Source organism: Dysidea avara, chromosome 1 (genome assembly GCF_963678975.1).
Source record: "Dysidea avara chromosome 1, odDysAvar1.4, whole genome shotgun sequence".
Taxonomy (NCBI): Eukaryota; Metazoa; Porifera; class Demospongiae; order Dictyoceratida; family Dysideidae; genus Dysidea; species Dysidea avara.
This window is the reverse complement of record NC_089272.1, coordinates 6,372,955-6,394,580: the sequence shown is the minus strand read 5'-3', so window position 1 is coordinate 6,394,580 and position 21,626 is coordinate 6,372,955. Positions and strand designations below refer to the sequence as shown.

Sequence of the window (21,626 nt, the reverse complement as noted above, 5' to 3'; positions counted from 1 at the left end):
AATTTCCATTTATTTTAGCCAGTTTTGATACCTGAATGGCCATAACTTGGCCTAATTCATCTCAAAACATTCCCTTTCAATTTTAAACAGCATCTATCCCACCTTCCAGGCCACCCGCCTCCCACCCCTTTTGGAGCTTGCCTGATACAGCCAACCTCGGTTAAAAAAACTATCTAAAATGGCGAGAAACTTAGCTTTTGACTACTACTTCAGTGGATGATCTGGAAGGTAATAAATTGTTGTAAAACGTGTGAAAATTGGTACGCATAGCTACCACCATTGGCAAGCCACAACACTCTGAATACTTAAAACCGGCATTTCTTGATACTTTCAGATGGGCAACGATAAGACCGGTTTTCCCAGACTGGGTCACAAATATGCAAGTTATTATCAGGGCGCTACTCAGAGAAGGAAAACTCAAATCAATTAAACCTATGCACCATTTTATTTTTCTGCTAATGTAGAATTCAAAACTCTTCTTTAGACTGAGCAGTACGCGTGTCACGTGCATTTGTTAACGATGGGGTAAACGTAAGCAAGATTGTCGTAATTAAACCACCTTCATACCCATATGTGTAAGTACTTAGAGGGCAAAGCTATACCTTGGTTGATTAGCTAATCCATAGCAAACCTTTTAAACTGAACTCCAACATTGTAGACTAATACAAACAGAAGTAATGGCTGTGAGTATAAGCGCCTGTAGTATATTTTAGTATAGTCTACTGTATAGCACTATAATTCCAAACCTATTCATCACAATAGGCTGAAACGTTGGTGATCCATTCCTTGGACACCATAGATAATACTGAGAAAAAAAATCGAAAGTTGTGTAAACAAGTTGGATTTTTGCAAGATGGTCACATATAGATTTAGCATGTAATGGATAGTGTTTTAGTATACCATTAGCAATTGATATGATGCCATGAACTAGCCTGAGTTGTTCCACAACAGGGTGATAAGTTATGTATGTAAATGTCAATGGGTGATAATTAACTTATTATCCAGTAGCAGAGCTACTCTGTATGGCTGTGTGATAGTTACCATCCAGTGTGGCACTTAAAGATACTCAGACAACTGGGATTAAAATTTGTTTTAGGTGAAGTACTGATAAAGAATTATTTTTTAACATGTATATATACAGTAAGGTGCTTACATACCACCCCTTTTGGCTGTGTAACTACATACATACATGTTAGTGTAGCAATAACAAGTTGATATTGAGCTACTTCTAAAATCCAGGCGCCATGCAGCTAGCTAACTCATCTGAAATTAACCAACTGTGTATTACTATTGTTTTAACCAATAGGGTTTTTGGTTGTGCAATAATATTATTAGCTATTAGTGTGTAATTCTTGTATTTCGTAATTCATGAAATTTTCGTAATTCGTTCAATTATGTTGCTATGCACTGCTAAAGAAGTACTTTTTTTAAACAAACTGCTTTTACCAACATATTACGCACAGAAGTATCTTCTAAACTGTTTTATAGTTTGACTATCATGTTTTTTCTCACAAATTCTCTTGAGAAAGCCTCAAAGCTGCTCTTCATTTTAGTTGTTTTTCAGTTGTTAAATGCATGAAAACCCCAAAGGGAAGGTACTTTACAAAGTCTGAGGAAAATTTCCACACCTGTATTTCAGTCCGCCAAAAAGAAACCACCTCAGAGCAAAGTTTACCTGTGCAGAAGTTTAATACAGACTTAATTTCGCTTTTACCTCATATGTAAAAGCTGCTTTTACCTATTTTAACGATTTTGTTCACGTGGGTGCGTACAAACAAACATAGGTAGATAGGTACACACACACACACACACACACACGCACACGCACACGCACACACACACACACACACACACACACACACGCACACACACACACACACTTTTACAAAAACAATTTCAGTAAACCAGGCGCGTGCCCACAACCGGCCTTTGGCAGGCTGTGGGCGTGTGTCTGGTTTAAAACAACTGTACACAGGAACATTGTATGTATACTGTATGTACTGTACATGTGTACATATTGTATAAAACTTACATACTGTTCATCCAAAATGTCAGGATCACATATTCAGACAGCAACAATATAAACAAAATAGAAAACAACCATATCAACACATGTTGTATTTGTAATTTTGTACTATGTAGGTGTTAACAAAGTTTAAACAATTGATGTGCTAATTCTAAAAAACAGGTGTTAGTTAAATAATGCTTTATCAATGAACAACTGATAACATTAAACAATATATACAGTACCAAAATATTAATGTTACAAGACACACGGTAGTGTGTTGTGTGGTTGAAAAAGCCAGTGTACCACACTGTGGGTATATTGACAGGACGAAAGAAATACGTAACATTTCTGCTTTTTCACATACTTTACAAAAATTAGAATAAAACACAAACCCTTTAATCAATTTCCGTGGATGGAGTGAGTGTATGACGGTAAGTTCACGTACAATTAGAGAATAATTGGATTATTGCATATAGCTTTGTTTAAAGTACAGTGCATTTAATGATGGAGTGCAGTATTTTCCTTGTTGTACTCTACACAATGCTATACAGTGGTACCTCCATTATCTGAATGCCTGTGTGCTAATGCAATCTCAATACTGTTCAGGCAAGAGAATTATGTAGTTGGAAACATATGTGACCCGCTGAGGGAAACCTGACTTGTTTACATTTTCCTCCAACTTCATTTTATGAATTTTTTGTTGTCTAGAGGGAAAAACCAATGGGAAGTTAAAGTTTTAGCATTTTCCTGGTGAGTGCTTTTGGAGTTATAGGGGTAGACAACAAGACGCTCGAGCAAAACAATCTATTTCTACAGTGCCTATATGGAAAATATTTACAGGTGCTCATTAAATAGATCATAAGTCTTGAGTGCAAAAGGCTACGGAGTTGGGACTTGTGTCATACTATTCACCATAAACTGGAGCATTCATCAAAGTATAGATTTTTGTCTAAATACACCCATGCAGCAAGAAGGCCATTTAAGGATAAAAATGGCAGTTTTACTGCAACGTAAACAAACACATGTAACTCATGTTTGCTTCCCGGTACAGAAACAAAACAAAAATAGTCCTGCTCTCCACAAAGAGGTGAATCCATTGCTTTATTAAATTTGAGCCTTTCTTTACTGTTTACTGAAGAAATTAAAACATGCGTAAAGTTACTTTTGTAGCATGCATTTTTACCCAATGTATTTCAAAAGTAAAACAGAATTATGCAAATATGTCAGGTTTTCATTCAGCAGGTCACATATTAATTTCCATACAGAGCTCCATTTAGTTAGACTAATAGAACATAATGAAATACGCTGTAATCAAAGGGCTCAATTCTACTGTGGTATTAAAAGTGATCTAGGCGTATACAGGGGTTACCAATATACTGTATCGTTAAAATATTTATCAAAGTTTCTTGAAAATACAAAAGTTAGGCATAAGCTATAGACTACATGGGCCTGCCAAGTTTACTGCAAATTGCTGTTAGGCAATATGAGTGATATTCAACATGATTGCTACACTTACAATTATGTCTACAACATTGCTCAACCAGCTGAAATTTCAATAATTCTCAAAAAAGAGTCTGTCACAATATGCTTGTATACCTCAACAGGACTTTATGCAATTTCATAATTACACAAGTACAACACAATACAATTGTAGAAACACACCCTCAAGCACTGTCTTCCAAACTAATACCACATATGCCATCTGGAGATTACACATATCTTACAAAATAATTATGTGGATAGGATGATTCACTTCTGTGTAGGGTCGAGCGATATTATTGTTTTAGTAAATATCACCCCACTTGGTGGTGTAAGTAAACATACATGTTAGTTAGTAATACTGTACACATGCTAGTACAACATGTATGTATACTATATGTACTGTACATGTGTACATATAAAACTTACATTCTGTTCATCCAAAATGTCATGATCACATATTCAGGCAGCAACAACATAAACAAATAGAAAACAACCATTCATTCAGTATCAACACATGTTGTATTTGTACTATGTACAGTATGTGTTAACAAATTTTAAACAAGTTGATGTAATTGTGCTACTTCTAAAAACAGCAGCTAATGCTACCCTTATATAAGGAATCAAAAAGCCATTGATAAAATATACTGTGCAAAATATTATAAATACATACAATTGATTCATTACACCTGGTTTGCCAGGGCCACCTTTAAATGAAGTGCAGTGTATTTATAGTGATCTATGTATGATTTACCAATATACTGCATTGTTAAAATATTTATCAAAGTCTCTTGATAAAAAGTTAATGATAAAAATGCAGAAGTTATTCATAAGCTACAAGGGGTGTATAATAGACTTTATGGGTATGCCAAACTCATTACAAGTTGCTGTACGGAAATTATGAGTGATTAAGTAACATGATCACTACGCTTGTAATCACACTTCTTCCTGCTAAAACATTGTTTAAGTAAACCAGGTGTGTACCCACAGCCAGCCAAATAACTAGCTGAAAGTGAATGCAAACTTTGGTAAAAATTTCAAAACAAAGCTGATGCTGTGTTAATCCTCTAAAAATCAGGCACCAGCTAATACGAATTAAACAATTCTTTATCGAGACAAAATCCGACATACATGTAATGACGTATATTTCAAATTCTTTTTTGTTAAATAGTTGTAATCTACTCAGCCAAGTGTATGATCTGGCAAAGTTGCTGTCTTGAATGCCACTAACTTTCGGCCCTACAAAGTAGTAACAACAGTGAGGTTTATTTTCCCACTACATATAGTACAAAGGTAAAGGCAAAATCAGTGAAGAAAAATTGATCACGTACTATCACTTCAAGCAGATGTAAAGAAATGTCCATACGTATACCTTATGTACAGTATACTTTTGTAACTGCAACAAAACAAAGATTTTACAACTCCTCTTGAGTAGGCAATTAAGAAGGTTATTTTCTGTACCTTAAAACTTGTTTCTTCATGTGGGTGTGTGGACAAACATGCGTACATGCAGACACATGGATTTTCCAAACCAATTTTAGGAACTTGTAATACGCATGGTTTATAAACTTATCACAAGAAACTATACATCATCTAGATTAATTGTAAGCAGTAGTGAGAGAGGAATCAGTAAACTATTAACATCAATATAAAGGAGATAGAGTAATGGGTTGTTATGGTACTGCGATATAGGCAGAGTGACCATTTTGGATCATGTGATCAAATAAAATACGTGAGCTGCATTGTTGGTACCTGTTGCAGCAGGTGGGTAGGATGTACTCTTAATGCAAGTAGATTTTTGTCCGGATTACATTCCGGAGATATTAATGCCACATAAGCTGATACTACAAAAAGTGGAGTCGGCATTTATCCCCAAATACGTAGCTGTACTATAGCATCCCAAATCACCTCATTACCCATACAAGTGAAGCCTAGGTTGGACAGGTAAACTTGCAATTCAACAGCCAAGACAAATCATTCCAATGTACGTATATGCAACACAGACTAAGCATAGTAATTAAGACAAAGCCATACAATGCCTACAAGCACCTTTTTGCTCAAAATTAAGTATATGGGAGCCATAAAAGTTTGAAGGCATCTGTAGACTGTAGACTATAGAGTAGTGCTGTGCACCCAATACCACAGCACCTGTATACTATGGTGCAAGGAGCTAGTTAGAGTTAGAGACTGTAAATTCTGGTAGCCGCCATATGCATAGATTGCACAGATTAGCTAACAGGCCACCATATAACACAGCTTTTAAAACAAAGAAAATATGACTGACTATAGTACGTTCGCGTTGAGCTGAATCCTAGGTTGTTGATTTTAAGAAGCCATAAAAGATCAAAGGCTTTAAACATAATGTTCATGACGCATTTATTCGTAAGCCCATGTTACGGGTGCGCACTTAATGTTGAGAATATGGCGTCCAGTGCACCGTCAGCGAGTGCGGAGCGAAACCCTCTTGGAAAGAAGTTCAACAGCCAAACGAAGTATCTACTTATGAAACTATGGGAGTACTTTAAGCAAGAAGTGAAGAAATGTAAAATTTCTATCAACATCACGGAGAGAATCTGGAAAGCCACCGGTATTGTATGTAATGCCTTCTTTGCTGGGTTTTGGTATACATTACGCCACGCAGGGATTTCAAGGACATCATCCATTGTACAGTATACTTTTGTAACTGCAACAAAACAAAGATTTTACAACTCCTCTTGAGTAGGCAATTAAGAAGGATATTTTCTGTACCTTAAAACTTGTTTCTTCATGTGGGTGTGTGGACAAACATGCGTACATGCAGACACATGGATTTTGGTATACATTACGCCACGCTCCATTGTAAGAGTTACAATGGAGCACCGCAAGAAAGGCGGTTTAAGCACTTTGTACAAGCCCGCTCAATTGTAATCGTCAGGTACAAATGTTCACGAGTCCATGTTGATGCAGACAGTTTTGACCCAGATTCCATCAGACAAGATCCATTCAATGTATGGAAGGAAGGAAATTTATCGCTCTCAAAGATTTGGTAAGTTAAATTTTGAACCCTGGAACTTTGTCACGTACTCCGTCTTAGGCCAAACTTAAGAATGATGGTGTTTTCTCTGGGGGTAGAACATAGCTTAAAGAGTGTTGAGTGATATGGGATTTAAGTACAAGACGATTAATGACAAGAGGTTAACATTGAAACTGTTTGTGCTCCAATGTCACTACACATATATGCAGGGTATGCTATGAGCAGCCCTGCATAGTCCATCAGCATCATAAATATTAAAGACGAATGAAGTGCAACAGAACTGAAGGAAGACCAATTGTGTATTTAGATGAAACTTGGGTAATGAAGAACTTCTAGAGTAATTCCTCATCCAAACCAGCAGTGATAATGAAGATGGTGATGGTGGTATTAATGAATCTTCCACTAGCACCAATGGGTCCAAGTCTTCTTCTGGGCTTACTTCATCTGATGTAAGATTGTTTGATATTTGCAGCATTGGTGTTACAACTTGATTTTGTTCCCCAGGAGACATCAGGTAGCTGGGATTAAACTCTGTGAAGTACATGAAAATACAGATGAAGTGTAAGTGTGTGCACTTTGGCTGGAAAAACTGTGTACATGTGTGGCGAAGTGATGAGAACAGGATTAAATGACAAATTGACTAAATGGGAACAGAAGACGATAGGCAGCTGTGTGGTGAATGTGAAGTAAAATACATGTTGTTTGGCTCACTTGCAGGAACACCAATGCTGCATAACAGATTTTGAGCTGTTATAATTTGGTTTTTTCTCTTTTGAGGCTGAAGAAGTTTTTTCCCTGAATATAAGCAGGCCACTTATCTTCTAAATACAGTGCAACAGTGGCCCCAGCTCTTCTACTTTTATGCAACTCTGTTTTACACACACAAAAACTGTTTTATTTTTCTTGTAAAAGTGCCTCTTACATAATGGATGGGGAAATCATGCGTGTTGAGGGCGGGTGTGTGACGTCTGGCTTCGCCACAAACATGTGCCCACAGGAACATCAAAGGGCTGCACTTTAGAAGCTTCCCTATTGAAAATGTATGGCAAAACTTTACAGTGTCATAACTGGAGTGTCTTACATTCGAATGAAGCGCTTTTAATATATTTTTAGTGGATTGAGAAGCGCTACGTATTGAGCCATGCAGGAGGCCCGTGCGATGTAGCAATCGTAAGTTATTAATCATTTTTGAGGGTTCAGCTCAATGCGAACGTACTATAATAGCTGCAAAATATAATCAACCAGTCTACCACTAAGAGATTTTATGGTTGATCATCTGCCCTGGGTGTATGGAGCTAGGTACTGGAGATCTCAGCCAGTCTGAGCCGGTCTCACACTCCTACACACTGTGTACTAGTTGGTAGTAATTTTCCACTGTATAACTGAAAAACCTGACAACACTTCATGGCAAAACAGTGGATAGTGAAGATTGACAGGTAGCTGGACTCCTAGAGTTCTGGCACTGACACACTATATAACCTCAGACCCACTCTCCCAATAGAATAAAGGGGCATGGCCTTTGTTCCTTCCTGGCTTAACTCAATTTGGCCAGATCACAATTGGATGAATTAGATGAGTAACAGACAATTGATCCCAAATGAGAGACCGTTTGAGAGCTCTACTTAGATCTCCTCTATGGGCTCGGATCTGCTCCCAAAATCTTTACTGGTAACCTCAGTTGTCGATTTACCTCCAATGACCACCAATGAGTAACGATTTGTGGTCTTACAACACTTAACAACTGACAAGTAATCTGTTGAGACAACATCTGTAATTCTCCTCATTTGAGAGGATGACAAATAATTGTCTTGACTTACACAAATGTTGAGTATCAAATCACACACAGCACATGCCATTGCAGGTCTGTTACTAGACAATGGAGAAAAGTTAATGGGTAGTGGGGAATGTGTGAAGCCGTGGGTGCTAGAAAGGAGGGAGGCAGCACAAAAATACAAAATAAGTGGGAGGTTCACTACTTGCATTTTGTACATCAAAGTAAGTCCCATTCTGAATGGTTTTATGGCATGATCCACTTGCTTGTTCGCAGTACTGTGTGCCAAACCCAGGGGCAGGTTCAGAAGTGAACAGCCCTGGTACAGAATAGTATTACGCAAAATTCATAGCAACCACGTAAATGTTAAGTTAATTATACAAACATATGGATCAACAATATGGATCAACAATATGGATCAACACTGCTAACCTTCCAGTACTGTTAAGGGTGCTCGCGGATATTTGAAGCCATACAATGTGTGATTTTGTACTGTCTCTTACAACCAGACAACATGTAAAATGAATCCATATGGTACTTATATTGGTAGTGGTTCCCCTTCTCTTCAACACAAACCAAACAGAATTTCACTAGCTTTTACCGTTCTATAGCTACGTGAAATTCTTTCCAGAGTGCTTAAATCGAAACTAGTCCTTCATCTTTATCACTAGAGTGCTGGAAATTGCGCTAAATATACTAAAAGTTACAACTCATATCTATAAAAAGTATTAATCCATAACTTACATTGATAATAAGTAAGCGCTGAAAGTATGTTTCACTAACACAACCCTCGCGTTTCCATCGCCTTTACTCATGAAGCCATAGTGCTATGGACTACATCTTTTCATAGTCCTATAGAGAATTTATCTGCCTATCTCCGTGCAAAATTTGAAGCTTTTACGGCTATCACTCAAAAACTAGTTTTATTTTTAGTAAACATGTGCAAAGATTGCGCGTGCCCAACATTATTGATATAATAACCACACAAATTCCTATTAACCGCAATCACCAACTTTTCAAAATAACATGTCATAAATGCTGTTCAAAACACAAAGAAGCTCTGTTTTCTCTTCTTCACACATGGGAACAGCTTCTTGCTACGCCTGGAGTCTTCAGCAAGTCGCTCTTCATTAGGTTACGCTAGGCACGCCATCATTAGCAGCTTGTAATGCCTTGTGATTCCAGCTGGTAACATAGTTCCCTACATAAACAGCTTACAATTACAATACAAACTACCAGCATACCCTATCACTCAAAATACAAGGCACGAACGCATGTTAGCCACAAGCGAAACATGCGTTCACACTTGTCGCCTTATAATAATACTTACTTTTAGATTAATTCATGCTAGTGTAGCTCTTGATCCATCAGACAATCATTTATCATTTGCTAACACTTCAGCGACAATTTTAAAGTAAAAAACATGTTGCTCTTCCTTGTGTTCTCTGGCGTAAGACACAGGCGCTTAACATGGATACTACAAGTATGCATAGTAATGCAAATTATGATACAACAGCCGCATGTGGTTTCTGGGCTGGCACTTAAACGGCTTCAAATATCAGCGAGTACCCTTAAGATAATACTCCACATTGACACTATTGCTGGATGAAGTATCAATTGATCACACTCATTTAATAGATAGCAACAATTAAGTGACACTTGGCTTGATTATGTAACATCGAGCTCCAAAATAGTTCACATAGACTATACATTTCTCTAAATAACACACCTGTAGGATATCCCAATGGGCAGTCCTAACAATCATTTCATCAACACATAAGTAGTTCCAAGTGTGGCAAAACAACACAGCATGAAAGGGGAGAAACTACTCAAGGGGACCCTTGTGTATCTATAGCTCTAATTCCTGTCATATTGCATCCAATGGTTAGACGTGACTTCCACCAACTTCGGGAAACCAAACACGTGGGCTAGGAAACCCAATGTTTCTTCTCAGTAGAATTAATACAAACATTGTGTGGATTCTAAGGAGGCTTGTGTGAAAGAAGGAGTACTATTTAATGCCATGCTTGGGGTGTCCATGGGATGGATGCACAGAGGCCATCCAGCCACCACAGTCCCCACTGTCCCACAAGAGGATAGCGCAATGCAAACGATTCTCATTCAGGGTCTCCGAGTTGTGATCAGACAAGTCCAGGAGGCAGCTAGTCATGAAAGGAGACTGGCATCTTTGTGGCCTGGACAATAGAACATGTACACATGCATTACTCACGTCAAGTCTGTTATCACCAACCTACATTATGGATAAAGTATTTCATACACAATAGCCCAATGTGTTGGAGATTGATTGTAAGGTCAGTGGTTATGATCCAGGGAAACTTGTTGTCCTCCTTATTCAGTCTTCCATGACGTTCAGCAGCATTACAGAGCATAGTAGCCACCAGAGTCATAAAATGTAAGGCATCAGCCTCATCTGGTATTCTATGAATGAAGTTCTTGGACAGAGTTCTACTGGCCATGCCAGGGGAAAGGTTTGATTAAAGCAATACTATTTGTATGCCATTGACAACATTCTCATAATACAATTTTATTATTATTATTATTATTACTAGGACCGGGTCACACATAACCCAGTAAATTTGTTAACATATAAAACAACTTATATTTGCTTTGTCTAATTGTGATGTATAATAAGTATTGTAGGACTTCCATTATCCGAACATCTGTTTCAGTTCAACATTAAAAGCATCCAGTTAAGTGAATTTGTTCAAATAAATGAAGACCATTTGTTTATATAGAGTTACGTTCAACTACTCTAATAAAACATACACTTTTTCTAATAGAATGTTCACTAAATGACAAAATACTCTAATAGGTCACACATGCCCCAGTGCAGTGGTCCCTTTAATGTTCGGCCATCGATACCCAAATGTTTTGTTATTCAAACAGTAGTGACTGTTCTATTAGAGTATTTTGCTCACTGTATGTTCTATTAGAGTATTTGAATGGAATTCTGCATATAAATCAATCAGTTTTAACTTTCCATTATTTAATGAATTTAAATTATAGAAGGACCATTGTACAGATAACAAGGGGCAAACCATGTGCACAGTGTACATACACAAAATACATGGTAATATTATAAAGTTAATGTCACCAGTACCAATACAAAGACACTGAAAGCTCAGTACAACTTCGTAACGATGTTAAAGTATGCTATCAAAATTATAGGGCAACAGATGGAACAGCCAACACAGAACAGAACTATCATAGAAAGATTGGGAGTTATCTATCACTTAATTTCATTGTATGTACACACAACAGTCACACATTGTAAGCTAATAATACAATAAAATGGATATTATAGCAATCTATTAAACAGTGGATCCTCAATAATCTGAACAGCACTGTTCTCAAGTTGATAAAAGTAGTGAAATTGTTCAGATTATTGACTATATGCAGAACCCTATTCAAATACTCTAATAGAACAATAGAACAAACACTTGTTCTCAAAATGCCCTAATAGAACAGTCATTTCAACTGTTGGGATTAGCAAGTGTTCAGATTACAGGAGTTTGGATTAGCAAGGATCTATACTGTCCACATACATTATAAGCTATATGCCAATAGTTTATATCATAGAATCTTAGTATGCACACTACTAACATGGCTACCCACTCCCAAAATGACTAGCTCATTACGTTTACATTAGCACTGCTATTGTAGCCATCAGTACTCCGATATAATTGTAAAGTGATAGGTTTAATTGCTATGGTAGCTATAAGCCATGTTTAGACACAAAATTAATTTCGTTCTACGAAGTGTATAGAAAAGTGTATCTACAATGGATTGGTCTTAACCAGTAGTCACACATCCAAACGGCTGCATGGTATGGTGAAAGTGATCTTTAAATATGATGCTCAAAGCTCTACTATTATTCTCTGACATATGTGCCTATATGCACCAAATGGACAGTACTGATATGTCTAGGTAAGCTGTATACATGAAACACGAACAAGTCTTATTTATAAGAACAACTGCTCATATCAGTGATTTTACACACAAACTAGCAAATTTGCTCTAATTGTAAGACTCTGCTTGTATTCATTTATCAATAGTATTACAGTCTACATGAATCTTATGTTTGATGCTGTCTGTAAGTTTACATGGAGTCAAACCCATGGCCACTAGCAAGAGTTCATAATATATAAAGAGAGGAGATCTTCCTACTTCAGTATAGCCTGTACAAATGCATATCTCGAAGTGATGATGCAATACCTACAGTCACTTTCAATGTGTTAGTTGGTCAGGTCTCTACTCAGCATTAAGTTTCAATGATCCTTGTAGTTTGGCTTCAATAAGCAGTCCACTGATGACATTGTCAACACTCCTTAACACTGTATGTGTAACTTGATATGACATCCTAAAGAAATCAAAGGTTTACTGTATTACTTTGAGATATACACCCTGTACATGATCATGATAAGTGGGTGTGGCTCACAAAAAACTAGTTTGTAGCAGGACTATGTTAAAACACTTCAACGTGAACTAATTGATCCATTGCACACATGATCCAATCCAGGTCAGACTCAGATATTTGATTACGCGTCGTGTGATCTAACCCTGTGAAAAGGATCAGTGGACAGCTCGCTGTGACTGAGCACTAAATCTGCAAGGCAAACATTTCAGCACAAGAAACATTCAGGATACAAATTCATCCATCTGTCAGCCTACAACATGTGCAACAGTGTAGTGCCAATTTATCAGTAAATTTAATAAAAATTAAATAGTGTGTATTTCGCCAAATTAACAACTGCAAATTGCCTAAATATTATTTTGTTGTTACACAGCATTTACGCATGCTTTGAGGTTATGCTATGACGTTATCACTTGGCAGCAGAAGTCTACCAAGTGAGTGGGAAAAAGACAATACCAGTTAATAACCAGTTTTTCCATACCGGTTCACAACGCTACTATACAGATAACAAGCGTCAACTCTGTGCTCAGTATACATACATAATAATATTATATGGTCAACTTATATAAAGCTAATGTCCCCAATACCATGCATGACACTGAATAGGACCATTATCAACCCCATCTGCTTTATTCTCAGTACAACCTAGTAACAATACTGCAGTATGCTATAAAAAAGTATAGCATTACAGATGGACCAGCCAACACAACACAGAGCAACAATATTAAAGAAAGATTGAGAGTTATCCATTACTTAATTTCACTTTAATGTACTTACAATAGTCACATATGTGACCATCTCAGTGAAAATCTGTCTAGTTCGCACAACTTTCAAATATTTTTTTTTTAATTTCTCAGCATTATCTGCATGCATAGTTCAAGGAATGGTTCACCAAAGTTTCAGCCTTCTGTGGTGAGTAGTTTTGGAATTACAGCGCTAGAAAGTAGGAAGAATAAGGAAATCAATTTGTACAGTGACTATACTAAAAATAAACTACAGGCGCTTGCATTCGTAGCCATAACTTCCGTTTGGATTAGTCTAAAAAGTTGGAATTTGGCTTACAATGTTCACCATGGATTGGCAGACCAACTAAGGTATAGTTTTAGCCTTGTATTCACCTGTGCATAGGCGTATGAAGGCGGTTTTATTAAAAAAAAAACACCAATAACTTTGTTTACGTCTACTGCTCCGTAAACAAACTCACGTGACACGCAAATCATTAGGGCTACAGAAATGAAACAAAGATTTTCGGACTCCCCATGAGTAAGATGGTGTATAGTTTAATTGATTTGAATCTTCCTTCTTCGAGTATTAGCCCGAGAAAAACTTGCATAGTTTTTCTTGTAGCTTGTGTAATTTTACGAATTATTTTAAAATTTAGATTTTCTCAATACTCATGCTTGTGCGAACTAGACGGGTTTTCGCTGAGACAGTTACATATTGTAAGTTATTATACATATGTACTGTACACAGTCATACATTACAAGCTATATGTAACAACAGACATTTAACCAGAACATAACTATATTAGTATCCTGTATGTGTACGATATATTATAGACTAGTGTTACGTGAGTAGTTAGCAACAAGTTTATAGTTGTTTGCGAGTGAATCTTCGGGTTTGTTTTGAGACGTGAACAGGCAGCACTGTTACAAGACAGAATCCTAGTACATACTCCACTAACACTGCTACCATCCACAAATTGAATAGCTCATTACATCTGCATTTGCACTGCTATTGTAGTCATTATTACTCAGTGTTAACAATATTACAGTGCTTGGTTTGATTGCTATAGTAGCTATAAGCCATGTTATCTACAATAGATTTGTCTTGACCAGCAGTCGCACATCCAGTGCTGTAAAGGTATGGTAAAAGCAAATGTTCAAAGCATATTATTTATCTTATGACACATGTGACTGCATCGTTAGTGTACAACATGCATAGTACTGATATGTCTACAGAAGCTGCATACACATGAAATACAAACAAGTCTTATAAGAATGACTGCTACATGACAAACTATTTCTTGGTGCCCCTTACTCAATCCTGAGCATAGTAAACAGTCTTTTGGCCGATAGAAATTTACCTTTTAGTTAAACAATGCTACCTTGAATGCTACAAATAGTAAGTCGCCACTTATGGACTAGTCACTAAATAACAGACCACACAGCGTAGTATCAGTGATTTGACAGCAGCACAAACTTGTAAATTTGGCCCAATAATAAGACTTTTCCCCTACTGACTATAGGCTAAAATCTCGTAAGTGTATTCTAATGCTTTTGCACATTTTAATTCTCAAATGGAATCAAGACACACGGTAGTGTGTCGTGCGGCCCAAGAAGCCGGCGCGTAACACCCGTGAGTATATTGACAGGAAGAAAGAAAACGCAATTTTCGCACCTACGTAGCTCTGTGCTTCCTTGATGAAACAAGACGATTTTTGCTGTGGACATGCCCCCCAACTGCAGCACTCTACATTCCAAATTTGAGCGAAATCGCTTCGCGCGTTCCCGAGATATGCGACTTCAAAAATTGGCTGAGTTTCTTCGTTTTTTTTTTCTTCTTCTTCTTCTTCTTCTTATTTTTCTTTTTCTTGTCGCACACTTACAAAAACTGCTATAAAACTCGAACGCGTTATCCGATTGCCTTGAAATTTGGCACACAGAAAGGGGGTATAAAGGCACATCTCGGTACCAACTTTGGCTGGAATACCATAAACAGACAAAGAGTTATGAGCGATTATGCACGAAAAATAACACCAATATGTTGTCACGCCTACAGGGTAAACCGCGTATGGGAAGAAGCTGAAAATCGGTGGGTGAATAGGTTAACTATTGAACCTCAAACCTTTTGTGGTTTGAAAGAAATCGAGCTAAAAACCAGGAAGATACAGCGAAAAAATCAACAGTGTGTAACAATTACGCAATCGAGATTAGCTAATTTTTAATATTTTTATTTTATTATTATTATTATTATTATGCTTGCCACGCCTACCAGGTAAACCGCTTGGGATAATGCTTTCAAAATCGCTGTACAGATGGAGTTATCATCTTAGAAAGGCTCTTCAATGGTGTAGAAGAATCAGACTTAAATCCACGGAGTTATAACACGAAATCCAACTTGGTGTAGCAAGTGCGAGATCGAGATACTCTAATAGAGCAGTCATCCTAATAGAGCAGTCACCCTGAACAGAATTAAAGAGATCAGTTAGAAATAAGTAACCTGTATAGAGATCAGCTACAAACAAATCACCCTGTAGAGAGTTCAGCTACAAACAATTCACCCTGTTAAAACATCAGTTAGAAGAAGATTTCTTGTAGAGAGTTCAAATACAAACAAATCACCCTGTTGAAAGATCAGCTAGAAGATGTCACCTTGTAGATAGTTCAGTTACAAAGAAACCACCATGTAGAGAATTCAGCTACAAACTAGTGACCCTGTAGATACATCAGCTAGAAGAAGTTACCTTGTAGAGAGTTCAGCTACAAAGAAACCATTCTGTAAAGAGCTCAGCTGCAAACAAATCACCTATACAGAATTCAGCTACAAACAAATCACCCTGTAGAGAGATCAGCTAGAAGAAGTTACCTTGTAGATAGTTCAGCTACAAACAAATCATCCTGTAGAGAGATCAGCTAGAAGAAGTTACCTTGTAGATAGTTCAGCTACAAACAATTCACCCTGTACAGAGCTCAGTTAAAAGAGGTTTCCTTGTAAAAAGTTCAGCTACAAACAAATCACCCTGTAGAGAGATAAGTAAGAAGAAGTTACCTTGTAGATCGTTCTGCTACAAACAATTCACCCTGTAAAGAGATCAGCTAGAAGAAGTTACCTTGTAGAGAGTTCAGCTACAAAGAAACCATCATGTAGAGAATTCAGCCGCAAACAAATCATGTGTAGAGAGTTCAGCTACAAACAAATCTCCCTGTAGAGAGATCAGCTAGAAGAAGTTTCCTTGTAGAGAGTTCTGCTACAAACAAATCACCCTGTAGAAAGATCAGCTAGAAGAAATCACCTCGTAGAGAGTTCAGCTTCAAAGAAACAATCATGTGAGAGTTCAGGTACAAACAAATTGTCCTGTAGAGAGATCAGCTAGAAGAAGTTACCTTGTAGAGAGTTCAGCTACAAAGAAACCATCATGTAGATAGTTCAGGTACAAACAAAATCACCCTGTAGAAAGATCAGCTATAGAAGAAATCACCTTGTAGAGAGTTCAGCTACAAAGAATCTATCGTGTAGAGAGTTTAACTACAAACAAATCACCCTGTAGAAAGATCAGCTATAGAAGAAATCACCTTGTAGAGAGTTCAGCTACAAAGAAACCATCATGTAGAGAGTTCAGCTACAAACAAATCGGCCTGTAGAGAGATCAGCTAGAAGAAATTACCTTGTAGAGAGTTCAGCTACAAAGAAACAATCATGTAGAGAGTTCAGCTGCAAACAAATCACCTGTAGAGAGTTCAGCTAGAAACAAGTCACCCTGTAGAGAGATCAGCTAGAAACAAGTCACCTTGTAGAGACTTCAGCTAGAAGAAGTAACATTGTAGAGCTACAAAGAAGCTACCATGTAGAGTTCAGCTGCAAACAAATCACCCTGTAGAGAACTCAGCTACAAACAAATCGCCCTGTAGAAAGATTAGCTAGAAGAAGTTACTTTATAGGGAGTTCAGCTATGAACAGATCACCCTGTAGAGAGTTCAGCTACAAACAAATCACCCTGTAGAGAGTTAAGTTACAAAGAAACCACCATGTAGAGAGTTCAGCTGCAAAAAATCAATCACTCTGTAGAGAGTTCAGCTAGAAGAAGTCACCTTGTAGAGAGTTAAGCTGCAAATAAATCACCCTGTAGAGAATTCAGCTACAAACAAATCACCCTGTAGAAAGATCAGCTAGAAGAAGTTACCTTGTAGAGAGTTCAGCTACAAAGAAACCACCATGTAGAGAGTTCAGCTGCAAACAAATCACCTGTAGAGAATTCAGCTAGAAACAAGTCACCCTGTAGAGAGATCAGCTAGAAACAAGTCACCCTGTAGAGAGTTCAGCTAGAAGAAGTCACATTGTAGAGAGTTCAGCTACAAAGAAACTACCACGTAGAGAATCCAGCTGCAAACAAATCATCCTGTAGAGAGTTCAGCTAGAAGAAGTCACCTTTTAGAGAGTTCAGCTACAAAGCAACCACCATGTAAAGAGTTCAGCTGCAAAAAACTCAATCACCTTGTAGAAAGATCGGCTAGAAGAAGTTACCTTGTAGATAGTTCAGCTACAAAGAAACCACCATGTAGAGAGTTCAGCTGCAAACAAATCACCTGTAGAGAGTTCAGCTAGAAACAAGTCACCCTGTAGAGAGTTCAGCTAGAAGAAGTCGCATTGTAGAGAGTTCAGCTACAATGAAACTCCCATGTAGAGAGTTCAGCTGCAAACAAATCACCCTGTAGAGAACTCAGCTACAAACAAATATGCAGTGAAAAAGATCAGCTAGAAGAAGTTACCTTGTAGAGAGTTCAGCTACAACGAAACCACCATGTAGAGAGTTCAGCTACAAACAAATCACCTGTAGAGAGTTCAGCTAGAAACAAGTCACCCTGTAGAGAGATCAGCTAGAAACAAGTCACCTTGTAGAGAGTTCAGCTAGAAGAAGTCACATTGTAGAGAGTTCAGCTACAAAGAAACCACCATTTAGAGAGTTCAGCTGCAAACAAATCACCCAGTAGAAAGTTCAGCTATGAACAGATCACCCTGTTGAGAGTTCAGTTAGAAACAAGGAATCCTGTAGAGAAATCACCTAGAAGTATCGCCTTGTAGAGTTCAGCTACAAACAAATCACCTGTAGAGAGTTCAGCTACAAACAAATCACCCTGTAGAGAGATCAGCTAGAAGAAGTTACCTTGTAGGGATTTCAGCTACAAACAAATCACCCTGTAGAGAGTTCAGCTACAAAGAAACTATTCTGTAAAGAGCTCAGCTGCAAACAAATCACTTGTACAGAATTCAGCTACAAACAAATCGCCCTGTAGAGAGATCAGCTAGAAGAAATTACCTTGTAGATAGTTCAGCTACAAACAAATCACCCTGTAGAAAGATCAGTTAGAAGAACTTACCTTGGAGAAAGTTCAGCTACAAAGAAACCATTTTGTAAAGAGCTCAGCTGCAAACAAATCACCTGTACAGAATTCAACTACGAACAAATCACCCTGTAGAGATCAGCTATAAGAAGTTACCTTGTAGATAGTTCAGCTACAAACAAATCTCCCTGTAGAGAGATCAGCTAGAAGAAATTACCTTGTAGAGAGTTCAGCTACAAAGAAACCACCATGTAGAGAGTTCAGCTGCAAAGAAATCACCCTGTAGAAAATTCTGCCAGAAACAAATTGCCCTGTAGAAAGATCAGTTAGAAGAAGTTACCTTTTAGAGAGTTCAGCTACAAAGAAACCATTCTGTAAAGAGCTCAGCTGCAAACAAATCACCTATACAAAATTCAGCTACAAACACATCACCTGTAGAGAGATCAGCTAGAAGAAGTTACCTTGTAGATCGTTCAGCTACAAACAATTCACCCTGTAGAGAGAGCAATTAGAAGAAGTCACCTTGTAGAGTGTTCAGTTACAAAGAAACCACCATGGAGATTTCTGTAATCAATATATGTGACCGGATTTGCGAAAAGGGGTCTTCCACACACATCCAATTCCGTAAATGTTGGAGACCATAACTCAGTGTTCAAGTAACATAATTATTAACCTGAACATTTCACCATGTATTCAGCTATAGTGGTGCTCACCACTGCCCAAATATCAAGGCAATAGCTCTTTCCAATCTGAAGTTATCAATTGTCAAAGTTGGCAAATTGGACCCCTTTTCGCAAATCCGGTCACATATGTATTATACAGTATATATAATTTGTACATTTACTGATAAAATATTTAAAGTACATCTACTTCATCTTTTCTTCTTCCTGTAGTAAAGAAAAAAACATAGGTTAAAAAAGTCCCAAAGCTGGCCATAGGCCGGCTTTGGGGTATACAAATACAAAAAGAAATGAAATCTAATCCAAAACAGCCAAGCTGTAAAAAAAGTGTGCGGCCCTCAGAAAGGCTATGGTGAAAAAAGATGTGAAATCCAAGGTGGCGGCCAAGAAATGGCTGTGATGGTAGGTTAGTGGTAAAAATTTTAATAACGACAATTCAGGTGAATTTTTGTGAAGCGGCACAAAAATTCACCTGAATTGTCATTATTAAAATTTTTACCACTAACCTACCATCACAGCCATTTCTTGGCCGCCACCTTGGATTTCACATCTTTTTTCACCATAGCCTTTCTGAGGGCCGCACACTTTTTTTACAGCTTGGCTGTTTTGGATTAGATACCCTAAAAACTACCTGCAGTAAAGTATTAGTTGGAGTACATTACATAGAACTAACCTCCAAGAAAGAAAACATTGTTGTTTCCACCAATAATAGTGCTTTCCCTCAAGAGCCTTGTTTAACGTGCAGGCGGCGCAGCGCATTTGAATTGGTTGCTATGAGCTACAAACCGGCCTTACTGGTTACTGGGCACGCAAACAGGTAACTAACGAGTTACTGGTCGTCAGGTACTGAAAAGGGATGGCGTTATATGGAAAACTCTATTCAATAACGAATGGACGGAAGAAAAAATCCCTTTTTATTTTCCTGTTTTACTATCGTCTAACACAATCCCGGTGAGCATTTGTATGTGTGCTAAGTAGTTTCGCTGTACATTAATTAATTAATTAATTATTTAATTAATTATTTAATTATTTATGACGTCACTTATTATTATTATTATTATTACTTGGTTATGTAATTAGCACTTTACAGTGACCAGCACTGAATACACTTGGTCCTGTCACACTGCAACCACTGGTTGCTACCTTCACTAACTACTCATATCACAGCAAAAAATACCACATTTCCGGCGGTTATATTGGTACAGGAAATGTCAAGGAAATTTTCTGTTTGAATTTCTGACACATTTCCTGTACTTGTACATATCACCTTTCCAAGTGATTTCCAGTTTTGCAGGAAATGCCTAGGGATGAGTCTATTTTGCTTTTTTTCTCACCTATTTTTCTTTCCAGCAATTCTTTTTTTACCTACCTATTTTGCTCAATATTTTGCTTGTCAACAATCTATTTTGCTCCATAGTTGGTGTACAATGTAATAATAATAATTACATGTAATAATCAATAAGCACTGTTTACATACACTATGGTGTTTAGATATTAGTGATTGTATCTTAGCATGATTGATGCCTCCATATAATCCTTTAGTGAATTTCCTTGTAGGTCACCAAATCCTGAATTCAATAGTGAGAACACCCTTTCTGCAGCAGCCGAGGAGGGCTGTATGGTCAAGACCTTCTTTACAGCATTTGACCATAAAGGCAAATCAGTTGCATTGAGCTTCCACCATTCCAGAGCAGCAAGTTCATCACTAATACCATCCGCCTTAGCTACATAAGAAGGAAGTTCAGCCTTCAAATTTTCAAGCTCGTCATCCTTAAAGAAGGGAACAACCTGCAATGCATTTACATGAGAAACATCTGGCTTAAGCATTACTATCTTGTGCGGATTGAAAACTCTCACAGCCTTAAAAACTAAAATTTGCTCCTTTAAGGAAGAATCTAGCAGTTCTTGAAAGTAATCTAGAGCTGGTTGCATACAGCTTCGAGCATAGCTGCGATGCCTCTGCTGTGCAGTTGATTGAGTAGTGATACTGCGAATAACAGCTTCAGTGTTTGGAGTATGAGCTGCCCTGACTGCTGCAACAACAGTCTGTACTATTTCATAAGCTGTGAAACTCAGTGGCCCATCTCCTTCAAGGTTATATGTAGCCTTAACAAACACCTCCCCCCAATCAATAACAGCAGCAAGCTCAAGCTTTAAGTGTTCAAGCTTTTCACGGTC

The 21,626-nt window shown here is 37.6% G+C and overlaps 1 protein-coding gene and 1 long non-coding RNA gene across 9 annotated transcripts in view; one reads left to right on the top strand and one right to left on the bottom strand.

The window, feature by feature from the left end:
* Window positions 1-21,626, bottom strand: part of LOC136254412 (N-alpha-acetyltransferase 50-like) — an 854,489-nt gene that overhangs the window by 299,815 nt on the left and 533,048 nt on the right. The window lies entirely within an intron of this gene.
* On the top strand, window positions 6,572-7,123 carry LOC136254651 (uncharacterized). Its single transcript, XR_010700633.1, has 3 exons — window positions 6,572-6,660; window positions 6,710-6,949; window positions 7,005-7,123. It is a non-coding gene; the product is annotated as an uncharacterized lncRNA (long non-coding RNA).